Here is a 13259-nt window from a genome sequence, read left to right as displayed (position 1 = left end):
TCTCAAATAGATCAGGCAGGGTCTCAGACAACTGAGGAAGAGTCTCGATCATGTCAAAGAGTTTCTCACATAGTGCCAGAGGCTGTCAAACAAGTCACAAAGAGTCTCAAACATGTCAGGAGGGTCTGAAATATGTCAAGTGGGATCTCCAACATGGCAGATATCATCTCAAACAAGTTAGGAGGCATCTGAAATATTTCAGAAGTGTTTTAAATATGTACGTGAGGCTCAAACAGAAAGGAATAGTCTCAGTAGATCAGGAATGGTCTTAAACATACCAGGAAAGTTCTCGAACAAGTCTGGAAGTGCATGCATGCTAAGTCACTCAGTCATGCCCACCTCTTTGTTAACCCATGGGGTGTATCCCACCTCTGTCCATGAAATTCTCCAGGCAAGAATATTGGAGCGGGTTGCCATTCCCTGCTTCAGGGGATCTTCCTGACCATTGAACCGTGTCTCCTGCATTGGCAGGCAGATACTATACTGTCTGAGCCACCAGGGAAGCCCAAGTTTGGAAGAGTCTCAAACAAATCAGAATGAATCTCCAAGCTGTCAGAGTTTTAGATATGTCAGAGAGAACCTCAGGCAGGATGAGTCTCAAATATGTTGGGGACTGTCTCAAACATGTCAGGAAGTGTGGCAAAGTCCTCAGGACTGGTCTCAAGTCCATTAGGAAGTATCTCAATCTAATCAGAACTAGCTCAAATGTGTCTGGAAGCTTGCCTCACATGAAAAGATAGGTTTGAAGCAAGTTAGGATGGTCTCAAACAGGTCAGGAAGAGTCTCAGATGAGCTAGGAAGGGCCCCCTACAAATCATGAAGGGTATCTAATTCATCAGACTGAGTCTGAAACAAGTCAGTGGTAGTTGCTCAGTTGTATCTGACTCTTTGTGATCCCAAGGACTGTAGCCTGCTAGGCTCCTCTGTCCATGGAATTCTCCAGGCGAGAATACTGGAGTGGATTGCCATTCCCTTCTCCAGGGGATCTCCCTGACCCAGGGATTGAACCTCGATCTCCTGTATTGCAGGCAGATTCTTTACCCTCTGAGATACCCGGGAATGCCAAAACAAGTCAGGAAGGGCTTAAATAAGTCAGAAAGAGTCTCAAACAAGGCAGAAATCTCCTCAAATATGTCAGCAAGGGTCTTAGCTTAGACAAGGACATTTCTAAGGAAATGCTTTAACCCCCTTGTGTGTCATCATGATTCGGAGCCTCTAGCTGTATGCTCTGATATGCTCAGAACTTCAGAATGGGCCAGTATTATGTGACCGTTCCCTCCTCTCCATCCCCTCCCTCCCATATTTGCTTTATGGCCAATTGATAAAATGCCAGACTCTTCTGACATAACTTCCAGATCATGGTCAAAGAGCCAGTGTTTATTTCCTTCTCCATGCATTTATATCACAGCTGTCAGCTGGGATCTTTTCAACAGCAAAATGAATCCAAGCTTAGAAGCACCTCAGGGCTTTAGTTTGGTTGGTTTTTTGACAAGCTATGTTAAAATTAATAGCACTTAATTCTGCACAAAGAAATTTAGTTAGCCATCATTTCTTCTTCTTCTTCTTCTTTTTTTTTTTTTTTGCTTTATAGAAAGCCAGGAAGGGGTCTTGTGTAGAAATTAAACTGTGGCATGCCCATGATTAGCAGTTGACATCCTCTTTCCATGGAAAATAAACACAGTGTTCAGCATGGCTGGATTCCCCACTTCCTTGTTTATAGAGGCAACCGGGTGTCTTTATCAATCATTTATTTACTGTAAATGTTCCATTTAAAAGCAAAGGTCTGTCTTTATGTAAAACTCACATTGCCCAGACTTGCCACTAACTTTGCATTTTTTAGCTCTCGGAAATATTTCTTACCCAAACTTTGTGTTTGTATAATGCACAATAAATCAAACAAACACCTCTCCTGGACAGTGTTTTCACTAATATCAGAGAATACATGAGAGCCAGCAATTGCTGGTCAAAGGGTAAGAGAAGAAACATATGGAAAGCTTGTTATGCCTTGGCACTAAAGAATTAAGGAAAGAATACCTCAGAAGGGAATACTCATAGTTTCTCAAGTCTCAAGAATTATTGCCTGTGAGAACAGTATTGAATTATAATTTGTCAAATTAATAACCACAAAAATTAAAAATAGATGACCTAATTTGGTCTCATGAATTATTTTTGAGAACCACTGACTCATACCAAGGTGTTTCTGCAGCGAAGACTTGGTCCTGGCCTAGTTTCTCCTCTCAGGGGTGAGGGGCGGCGGCCTAACCCCTCCAATCCCCCAGGCCCTGTCTTAGTCGACTGAGCAGCAGGAGAAACATCAGCCAGTGTGGTCTAATTACCTTCTAGAGACAGAGACAGATACTGAATGTTTTTTGATGTGATCCTTGGAATCTAGATTTTTATCTATGGACGAAGTGCTGAGGAAACAGACTCGCTGTTGGTGGTGGATTAGAGAGGGCTACAAGTTCTTTGACCCCGTCCAAACTACGAGGTAGAGTCCATTTCCCCTCCCATTGTGTCTGAACAGGGCTTGTCACTCTTTAACCAACAGAATGTGGCAGAAGTGACCCTGGGCCAGTTGTAGGTCCTGAGAACTGGCAGCTTCCACTTTGTTCTTGGGCACTTCCTCTCCAAACCCAGCCACCATGAAGTGAGAAGCCCGAGTGTCACGGAGAGGCCACGCGTGCATGCTATGCACAACAGCCCTAGCTGAGCTCTCAGCCAATGGTTGGCATGGACTGCCTGCCATCTGTGTGAGCCGTCTTGGTTGTTCCAGCTCAGTTCAACCACCAGATGACTGTGGTCCCAGATGACAGCAGGCAGAGTAGAAGCTCCCAGCCCAGCCAAGTGGACCCGCAATAGACAATTGAAACAATTAAGAATTAACTGCCCCCTAATATTTATGGAGCACTGCCAGGCACTGTGCCGAGTGCTTTGGATTCTCTATCTTGTTTAATCCTCCCAAACCATCCCAGGAGATAGGAGCTCTTATTGTGATGCCTACTTGACCAGTGAAGGAATTGAGCTTCAGAAAGGTTAAGTATCTGACAAAGTTAGTGAATAGTGGCACCAAGACTCAAACCCAGGCCTGTGATAAACCGTAAAGGAAAAGAACATGAATCTGTATATCTGAATCACTTTGCTATACACCAGAAACTAACACAACATTGCAAATCAACTATACTTCAATTTAAAAAACCCAAAAAACCCAGACCTGATTTCAAAGTGTGCCTCTCTGCCCTCCTCATGATCTGATTTAGTCAGATTAGGTAAAAAGGAATTCCCATAAACTTTACTAGGCAAAAAACGTACGGATTTATGTGGAAAAACATGCTCAAGCTTCAACTCAATGTTCCAAAGAACACTAAAAAACAACAACACTTTTTACTCTGGAACATTTCCAAACGTATCTACCAGTCAGACAGTGCCCCATCATGTACTTGTCACATGGTTTCAGTGATTATGAACGGATGACTGGTCTTTCATCTACATTCCCAGCTACTTTTCTCACTCTCCGTGAGACTATCTTAAAGCAAGTCCCAGACATTATGTCTTCTCATCTGTAAATATTTAAGTATGTATCTCTAAAAGATAAAAATTTGTTATTCCCAAACATAACCCTTATCATAACTAAAAAATATTAACGATTTAAAAATATCATTTGTATCCAGTCAAAAGTCTTCCACATTATCTCATAGTTATTTATTTTAAAAGTTTCTTCAAACGAGGAACCAGACAAAGTCCCTCCTTGCACGTGGTTAATATACTTCTTGGGATTCCCTTGTAGCTCAGTCGGTAAAGCATCTGCCTACAATGCAGGAGACCTGGGTTCAATTCCTGGGTTGGGAAGATCCCTGGAGAAAGAAATGGCAACCCACTCCAGTATTCTTGCCTGGGAAGTCCTAAAGACAGAGGAGCCTGGCGGGCTACAGCTCTTTTTGATAGGTTACCCTTTGTTCCCTTGGCCATGCCACACACTTAGCCTCTTATATTCTTGCTATCAGTTTGCAGAAAAAAATGGACACATCTGCACTGGCAAATTCCCCACAGTCAGTATTTGGCTGATTGTATCCATGCCTCCAATGTCATTTAATATGTTCTTTTAAACCCTGTATTGCCTATAAATTGGCAATTAGGTTTAGAGGCTTGATCAAATTCAGGTTTGATTTTATTGGCAAGAATATAGTATCCAGGCTTACATTTGTGCCTTTAATCCATTTTGAGTTTATTTTTGTATATGGTGCTAGAGAATGTTCTAACAAATGAACTTATATACAAAACAGAAATAGACGCACAGACATAGAAAACAAATTTATGGTTACCAAAGGGGAAAGCAGGGAAGGGACAAATTATATACACATGACTATATATAAAATAGATAAATCACAAGGACCTATTGTATAGCACAGGGAAGTAGTATACTCAATATTTTATAATAACCTATCCCTGAAAAAAATATATCTGAATCACTTTGCTGTACACCTGACACTAACAATGTTGTAAATCAACTACACTTCAATTAAAAAAAGGACTTTGTAAGCAGTACTGTGTACTTCCTGTTGCATCATATCAGGAGGCCTGTAATGTCTGGCTGTCCCATTTTTAGTGATGCTAAGATTAATCGTTGGATTCTGTTGTTGTTAGTCCCTCTTTTAAAGTTTCCATCAGCCTTTCACCTGATGGAAAACATTGCCTTGATCCATTATTTCATTAGGGCTTACACATTTGTGAGATTCTAATTTCATCATTTCTTTTACCTTTATTAGTGGACGTTTTTCTATAATAAGGGGCTTCCCTTGCGGCTCAGGTGGTAAAGAATCTGCCTGCAATGCGAGAGACCTGGGTTTGATCCCTGGGTTGGGAAGATCCCCTGGAGGAGGGAAAGGCTACCCATTCCAGCATTCTGGCCTGGAGAATTCTATGGACTGTATAGACCATGGGGTCGCAAAGAGTCAGACACGACTGAGTGACTTTCACTTATAATAAAGAACTTTCTTTTATCTACTGTTTGTATACCCTGAAGTACAGTTCATATAAGAAAGACAGAATAAATGCTTGATTCCTTACCTTTATTCATCAATATTGTCTAAAGATGATCAAAGAGCTTTTTTTTTTTTAAAAGAAAAATCATTATGAGCCTGTGGGGTTTTATCCTATTTGATGTATTTCAACTCATTACATTCATTTTTTAATTCCTTACTTAGTTTCATGGAGATATAATTCACATACCATGCAATTCACCCATTTAAAATGCACAATTCAATGGTTTTTTGTACACTCACAGAGTTGTGCAATCATTACCATAGCATACTTTTAGAACATTTTCATTCTGCCAAAAAGAAACCTTATACGTATTAGGAGTCATTCTTTATCCGCCTAAAGCTCCAACAACCCTACGCAACCACTGATCAACTTTCTGTTTCTATTGATTTGCCTATCCTTGACATTTTGTTTAAATGGAATTGCGCAACATGTGACCTCTGGCTTCTTTCCCTTAGTATAATGTTTTCAAGGTTCATCCGTGTTGTAGCATGTGTCTGTACTTATCACCAAAACATATTCCATTGTATGGCTGAACCATATTTTGTTCATTCATCAGTTAATGGATTTAAGTGGCTTAATCATTACCTTCAGAAACTTAACATCTCTAGCATTTTTCTTTAGGATAGTTCATACATAAAGTTTAAAATTATCCCTTCCTTTAGGATCCTTGGTCAACGTATCAGTTAGGGTTAGACTTCACAGTCTGTAACAGAAATGCAAAGTATAGTGGCTTAAATATGATAGGGGTTTATTTTTCTCTTCCATGAAAGAAATTCAGGGTAGTCATCCAGTGCTGATATGGCAGCTCTGCACACATCTAGGGGAGTCCTTGGTGGCTCAGTGGTATAGAGTCTGCCTGCAATGAAGGAGACACGGGTTTGATTCTTGGGTTGGGAAGATCCGTTCAAGAAGGAAATGGCAGCCCACTCCAGTATTCTTGCCTGGGAAATCCCATGGACAGAGGAGCCTGGTGGGCTACAGTCCATAGAGTCGCAAGAGTCGGATACGATTGAGCGACTAAGCCACCACTGCACACATCTAAGACCCAGGATCCTTCCTTATGCTCTCCTGTCTTTGGTGCACGGCTTCCATCATGAAGACTGCTTTGTGGTCCATGATGGCTGCTGCAACTCAACCATTATATACACACATTCAAGGCAGTAGGCAGGAGGAAAGGGCAAGGGCAAAAGTTTAAATCACTTGCATTGGTCAGTTTCCTTTCCAAAGCTTTCTCAGAAGTCTAAAGCAATGACTTTTGCTTTCACCTCATCAGTCATCAATATCTGCAGGGAAAGCTGGAAAATTATTGTATTCAAGCTGAGTGCATTGTCACCCCCAATAATAGAGGGTTTCTGCTCATGACAAGGAAGAGGAGAATGAGCAGTGGATAGGCAACTAGCAATCTGTGCCACAAACTGTAAATCTCAGTAATTGCTGTTTTTGTGAAGTACTTGTAGCCCACTCTGAACACGGCCACTTTAAGACAACAGGACCCTTCTATAGAGTCCCCCCATAGGGGAGGGCTTTCCACAGCACCTTGTCGAGGGCCATCCTGGATGCATCTTACTTTTTGCTACCTTGCTTCTTGCCAGGGCTGTGACCCTATTGCCCCTTATGCGCCAGTTCTCTTGCTTGGGTTTGGTGACTCATGCGCTACCACTCTAGGCTCTTGCTTGTACCACTCAGCCTGGTGACCTGCCACACCTTCCATTTCTGATCTTAACTCCCATCCAATTTCCAGCTTTACTGTTCCTGGGTGGTCCCTGTCCCCCTCAAAGCATACAGTCTTTCATAAGAAATAGATTCTGGTCCCAGTGGCTGACAGTTACCATCTGCATCTATGTGTTTATCTATGAAATTGTAACCCCCAAATGTTATGGAATTTTTAGCAACTGAGGGAAATTGCTTCTTGGAAAGAGCACCAAACTAGCAGGCAGGAAACGTGTGTTCTACACCTTCATTCTTAATTCTTCAACCAATAATTTTTTTTTTTTCTTTTTTTGGCCGAGTGGCACGAGGGATCTTAGTTCCCTGACCAGGGATCATGCCTGTTCCCCCTGCAGTGGAAGTGCAGAGTCTTAACCGCTGGACCACAAGGAAGTCCCCAAACAACAATTTTTTGAGCACTTACTTTGTGTGAGTCACTGACCCAGCTCTGCAAATTAAATGCGGGAGCTGGGGGATGTCACTTCACATCTTCACACATTCTTTTCCTGAACTAAATGAACTTGAAGGCTATGTTAGATTGTGTTCTAGTAGCAGAGCCTGAGACAAGGATTTGGAGGAGTTGTGATCAGGTGTTTTATAGCATGTCCTCCAAAGGGGATGTGTTTGGTGTTTTTCTTCACAATTAGACCAGAGTTATGAATTTGGGGGAGAAAGACCACAGAGGTAAAATAAAATTCTCATCACCTCATATCAAGTACACAAGCTATCAACATGATGTCACTCTTAATGTTGACCTTGACCCCCTGGCTTGACCAGAGCTTCCCTGGTAGGTCGGCTGGTAAAGAATCCGCCTGCAATGCAGGAAACCCCAGTTCGATCCTTGGGTCATGAAGATCTGCTGGAGAAGGGATGGGCTACCCACTCCAGTATTCTTGGGCTTCCCTGGTGGCTCAGGGGGTAAAGAATCCGCCTGCAATGCAGGAGACCTGTGTTCAATCCCTGGGTTGGGAAGATCCCTTGAAGAAGGGAAAGGCCATCTACTCCAGTATTCTGACCTGGAGAATTCCATGGACTGTGGAGTCCATGGGGTCGCAAAGAGTTGGACACAACTGAGCGTCTTTCACTTTCACCTGGCTGAGATAGTGTTTGTCAGGTTTCCTGACTGTAAAGCTACTCCTTTCTCCCCTTTCCATACTGTTCCCTTTATAGGTATGTGGCTGTGTGTAGCCCACACTTAAGGAGTGGGAAGATACACTCTACCTCCTAAGGGGTGAAGTATCTACATAAATTATTTGGAATTCTTCTGCAAAGGCACATTAGTCTCTTCCCCATTTATTCATTCAGTCATTTATATTAGTATGGACTCATGAATATTTGGGTTATAATCTAATAGTACTTTATTTATTTTGTTATTCAAATTGTTCTAGTTTTGGCTCTAGGAGCTCTTAGTTGACTCCTTGTCCTTTCGCCATACCCGCTGTGTGTGTGTGTGTGTGTGTGTCTGTCTGTCTGTCTATATTTGCACTACTTTTCCTCTTGGCAGTACAAGGTGCTCTAGGCTTATTTTCCTTGTCCTCACTCATTTCTTCAAAAAGCCTGGGTGCCTTTTAAAAAAAATTAGAAATTTGTGTTAGAAATCAATATCTAGGCACTAGATGTGCTCGTTGCTACTAGCTTATCATTGATTCTAGGCATTCTCAGATGATAGAGCAAGGAAATAGATGTATGTATACTAACAAATGTATATCTACACACATATAAATATTTCTACATGCATTCATCTATATCTATATTAACTTAAGTCTGTCTCCATACTGATGTGTCCAACTCTAAGCCAGTACCACATGGATCATTCTAGCTTTCTCCCCCTTGCTTGTCCGGAACCTCCCACTTTAACGGTGAGAAACCTGGTTTCAGTGATCTGCCATCTATTTGCTTAATCGCTGATATCCAGGATACATGTACAGCAGCATTAGAATTGTTAACCTCTACCCTCCGTAGGAAGCCACTTTATCAACCAGAATGTGCTGCTTATACACACTTTCTTTTGATTTTAGTATCCACTAAAATCCAGTATCCACTCTTTTCCAGTTGGACTTCCCTGACGGCTTAGAGCGTAAAGCATCTGCCTGCAATGCAGGAGACCTGGGTTTGATCCCTGGGTCGAGAAGACCCCCTGGAGAAGGAAATGGCAACCCACTCCAGTATTCTTGCCTGGAAAATCCCATGGACAGAGGAGCCTGGTAGGCTATAGTCCATGGGGCCGCAAAGAGTTGGACACGACTGGGTGACTTCACATCACTTCAAAATCCAGTATCCGCTCTTTTCCAGTAGATAGGAAAGGGGTATCCTTTCCAGTATCTACTGGAGATTTTCAGTATCCACTCCTTTCCAAAGTTACTTAGGAACTTACCTTTTTCCCCACCCCCTTCAGTGAAATTATTCCATACACTTGTAATATAGTTAGATTCTTTTGTCACAGTCTATTCCATCCTGGAATCCCTTGACCTCCTAAATGATTTTTAAAAGAACTTTGCCCACATCAAGCTCACTCTTTATGCTATAAAGTTCTCTGGGTTTTGACAACTGCATAGTATCATGTATCTGTCATTATAGTACTGCACAGAATAGTTTCTCTGATGTAAAAACCCCTTGTGCGTCACTTGTTCAACCCTCCCTCTTCCACAGACTCCTGGCAACCACTGATCTATTTACTATCTCTATAGTTTTGCCTTTTACAGAATGTCATATGAATAGAATCATGCAGTATATAGCATTTTCAGACTGGGTACTTTCACTTGGAAATATGCATTTAAGATTCATCTGTATTTTTTTGCATGGTTGATAGCACATTCCTTTTTTTCACTGAATAGTACTCCACTGAATGGATGTAGCATAGTTTGTGGATCCATTCACCTATTGAAGGACATCTTGGTTGCTCCAGTTTCTGGTGATTATAAATAAAACTGCTATAAACATTGACATGCAGGTTTTTAGCTGGACAAAACTTTCGAATGAGTTGGGTAAATACCTAGGAGTACAATTGCTATATTGTATGGTAAGACTACGTTTAGCTTTGTAAGAAATTGCCAGATGGTTTTTCAGAATGGCTGTACCCTTTTTGCAGTCTCACCAGCAATGAATGAGCATTTCTGTAGTTCCACATTCTCACTGGCAATTGGTTGTGTCAGATCTGTGGATTTTAGGATTCTCATAGGTGTCTATTGGCATCATATTGTTAAATATAATCTTTGGTGGAATCTTTGGCATTGTTTTTCCTGCTCTGACATTTTATATTTCCTTCCCCTTGAGGACTTACAACCTGGGCTTTTTGGTATCATTTATGTCATAAGTTCTTTACCTTCTTCACATTTCTTGGTGGAAAAAGAGTTAGCTTGCAGCCTTAGAGACAGCTTTAAGTGCATTGCTGAGTTGGATGCTATAGCATTTCTCTCTAAAGAAATGAGGTGTCTAAAATGAGTACTTTCTCACTCACACCCTTCAAACAGCATAGTATTGAAGGTATAATTCCAAGTTTTTGCTGGCAATTGGTTGTCCTGAGCTATGATGCCCAGAGAACAAAATTGCTCCAGGAACTAAAATATGATTAGCTGAAAACAACTTCTGAGCCCTCTTACATCCATTTCTGCCAGAAATTCCAAACTCTGCCTTGACCCAAACTCATGGTACAGTTCAGTCACTACCTGCCCACATGTAGCTGGACAAAAGCTTGGCGCTTAGGCACACTCTGAGGGCTCACCACTTCTCTCACCATCTTTTTTTCTGACTAGCTGGTCACATCCACATGGCAGTCTGACTCCCACTTAATTATCTTTTTATTATAAAATAAAACATAGAAGTACATACAGAACAAATATATAGATTAGTGAATTACTATAAGGTCACACCTTTATAATTACCATCCAGGTGAAGAGTAGTACTTTGTCAGCCACTCCAGAAATCCCTCCATACCCATGATTTTGATTTTTTGTAGTAATAACTCTCCTCACACTTCTTTATGGCTTCATTATACAAGTGTGCATCTTTTCACACTCCAGTTTAGACTTGCACATTAGAAAGTTACTGATTCATCTTTTAAACCTTTTTTTTTTGGGGGTGGGGGGAGTTGTGCCATGTGGCATTTGGGATCTTATTTCCCCAACCAGGAATGGAACCCATGCCCCTGCAGTAGAAGTGCAGTCTTAACCACTGGCCCACCAGGGAAGCCCCTCTTTTAAACCTCTTTCAATCTATAGCCCCCTTCTTTGTTGCTTTCTTTTCCCTTTACGTTACCTATTGAAGAACATGGATGATTTGACCTACAGAGTTTCCTACAATTTGAATTTTGTTGATGACACATTCATGGTGCATTTCAACATATATCCTGTACCCAGCTTTTCTTGAAAATAGCCACCTGGATTCAAAGGTTTGACCAGATGTTTGCAAGACTATAAACAGTGCTGAAGTCTTTCCCTAGGAGATGCCGTGTCTGATTGTGTCTCTTTTACAACTTTAGCACTTGTTGATTCTCATTGTCTGGGTCAATTACTTCACTGAGAGATACAAAATGGTAATAAGCTAATTCTGTCATTTTGGTTTGCATTTATTAGTTGATTAGAATAACTTTATAGAGAAATGCTTCCCTGATGTTACCTCTGGTTACCTAGTGGCACAGTTTCTATAGGAAAAGCAGGATATATATTTGATTCTTTCTCTTTTTCAGATGATTTTTAAATTTTATTTTTAGTTTTCACATGATGAATTTGTTCCCTGATATCTTCTAAAGTGACTAGTTTTTAAATCATTATAAATTTAAACATACTTTATGGATTTTACTCTATTACCCTTTAAAAAAATTGTGGTCAAATATACATAACATAGGGCTTCCCAGGTGGTGCAGTGTTAAAAAATCTGCCTGCCAGGGCAGAAGCCACAGGAGACGCTGGTTCCATCCCTGGGTCAGGAAGATCCACTAGAATAGGAAATGGCAACCCACTCCAGTATTCTTGCCTGGGAAATTTCATGGGCAGAGGAGCCTGGTGGACCAAAGTCCATGCTGTTGCAGAGTCAGACATGACTGAGCGACTGAACACTCACACACACACACACACACACATACACACACACACACACACACATCATAAAAATTTACCATTTTAACCATATTTAAGCATGCAGTTCTGTGGCATTAAGTCTCCACTGCACTTTTATACTTACTGAAGCTCAAATAATCTCATCTGTTTTAATCTCATCTGATTTAAAAAAAAATCTTTAAATATTTCTTAGTCCAGAGCCTTTTGAAGGAAATTAGGAGAACCCTAGTCTCACATTTGCTTTCCTCTTACGTCCCTACTTTCCAATCAGCCCAAGCAAACATGAACCAAAGTGAGAAGTGAAACGCCCCACCACGCAGATGCTGTCTGCAATGTCACAAGTTATGACTCACGTTTAGCCTGGAGATTGTCACCAGAGTCAGCAGGAGGAGACAGGCTCTCTAAGTGTGCTGGGTTGAGGTTTTTAAATTAATACAGTTTAAATATTGATAATGTTTAAATCTGAGCTGAATCTCTTCTAGCCTGCATATATGCTTTATTAAAATTCATCATTGGATTTTTAATGTATTAAAATGTTTGAGTTGCAAATACTTGAACTTTTTTAAAATGGAAAATATGTGCATGTAGAGCTTTCTCTTTTGATCTTTAACCCAGACTTCAGCAGCTGAATAGACAGCTGCAGAAAACTTGCACAATAAAGTTGAATGGACAAGTTGTCCTAACCTTTATCCATTTCTCCCCTTTTGAGTCAATAGATCCTCTATTTTTATTTTCTCTTGTTTTCTTTTTGAGTTTACCCACTCAATTGGACAAACAGATGGGAATCCAACTTGTAAGTGTACAAGGAAGCATTACAAGTTTCTTTTCTTAAGAGTCTTTTCTAAAGTCTGTAGGAAAATTTGTCATAAAGAAATCAAAGCTCATAATAAAATGAAATTTCAGAAGACTAGGAGTCCATGTATAACTGTTACAGATATAAGGAAACTAAATCTGTATCAGACACCACCCCAAAATGCTTTAAAAGTTACAGTATACCCAAGTACCCTAATGCTGCGATACCACTGTCTTAAGAAGTACTGGAGGAGAAAGCTTACTTGGAGTAACAATGACAGGAGATCAATAACCATGTCAGAAGAACGGTATATCCAAGTCTATTTATTGAAAATAAAGAATAAATAAAAAATGAGTAATTTTTTAATTTGACAAGTATTTCTGAAGTGCCAATTAAATAAAAACCCTGTGCCCAGCACTGGGTATATAACTGTCAAAGATACTCAAGGATCCAGTGGTTGCGAGGGAGAAGCTACTGAAGGTTCTAAAATGGATAAAGCAAATGTGGTGTGTGTGTATGTGTGTATATATACACACATATATAGATACTTGTGTATATACACACACACACAATGAGATACTATTCAGCCAAAAAAATATATATATATTAACATTTTTGACAAAATGGATGGACCCTGAGGGCATTATGCTAAGTGAAACAAGTCA

The 13259-nt window shown here is 40.6% G+C and overlaps 1 non-coding gene across 1 annotated transcript; it reads left to right on the top strand.

Annotated features, from left to right (window-relative positions):
• Nucleotides 1-3774: 3774 nt before the first annotated feature.
• TRNAC-ACA (transfer RNA cysteine (anticodon ACA)) lies at nucleotides 3775-3846 on the top strand. The gene has a single exon. It is a non-coding gene; the product is annotated as a tRNA-Cys (tRNA).
• Nucleotides 3847-13259: the final 9413 nt, after the last annotated feature.

The sequence above is a fragment of the Ovis canadensis genome, chromosome X, assembly GCF_042477335.2.
Source record: "Ovis canadensis isolate MfBH-ARS-UI-01 breed Bighorn chromosome X, ARS-UI_OviCan_v2, whole genome shotgun sequence".
Lineage (NCBI taxonomy): Eukaryota > Metazoa > Chordata > Mammalia > Artiodactyla > Bovidae > Ovis > Ovis canadensis.
Note: the sequence above shows the minus strand (reverse complement) of the source record. Positions and strands in the feature narration are given on the sequence as shown.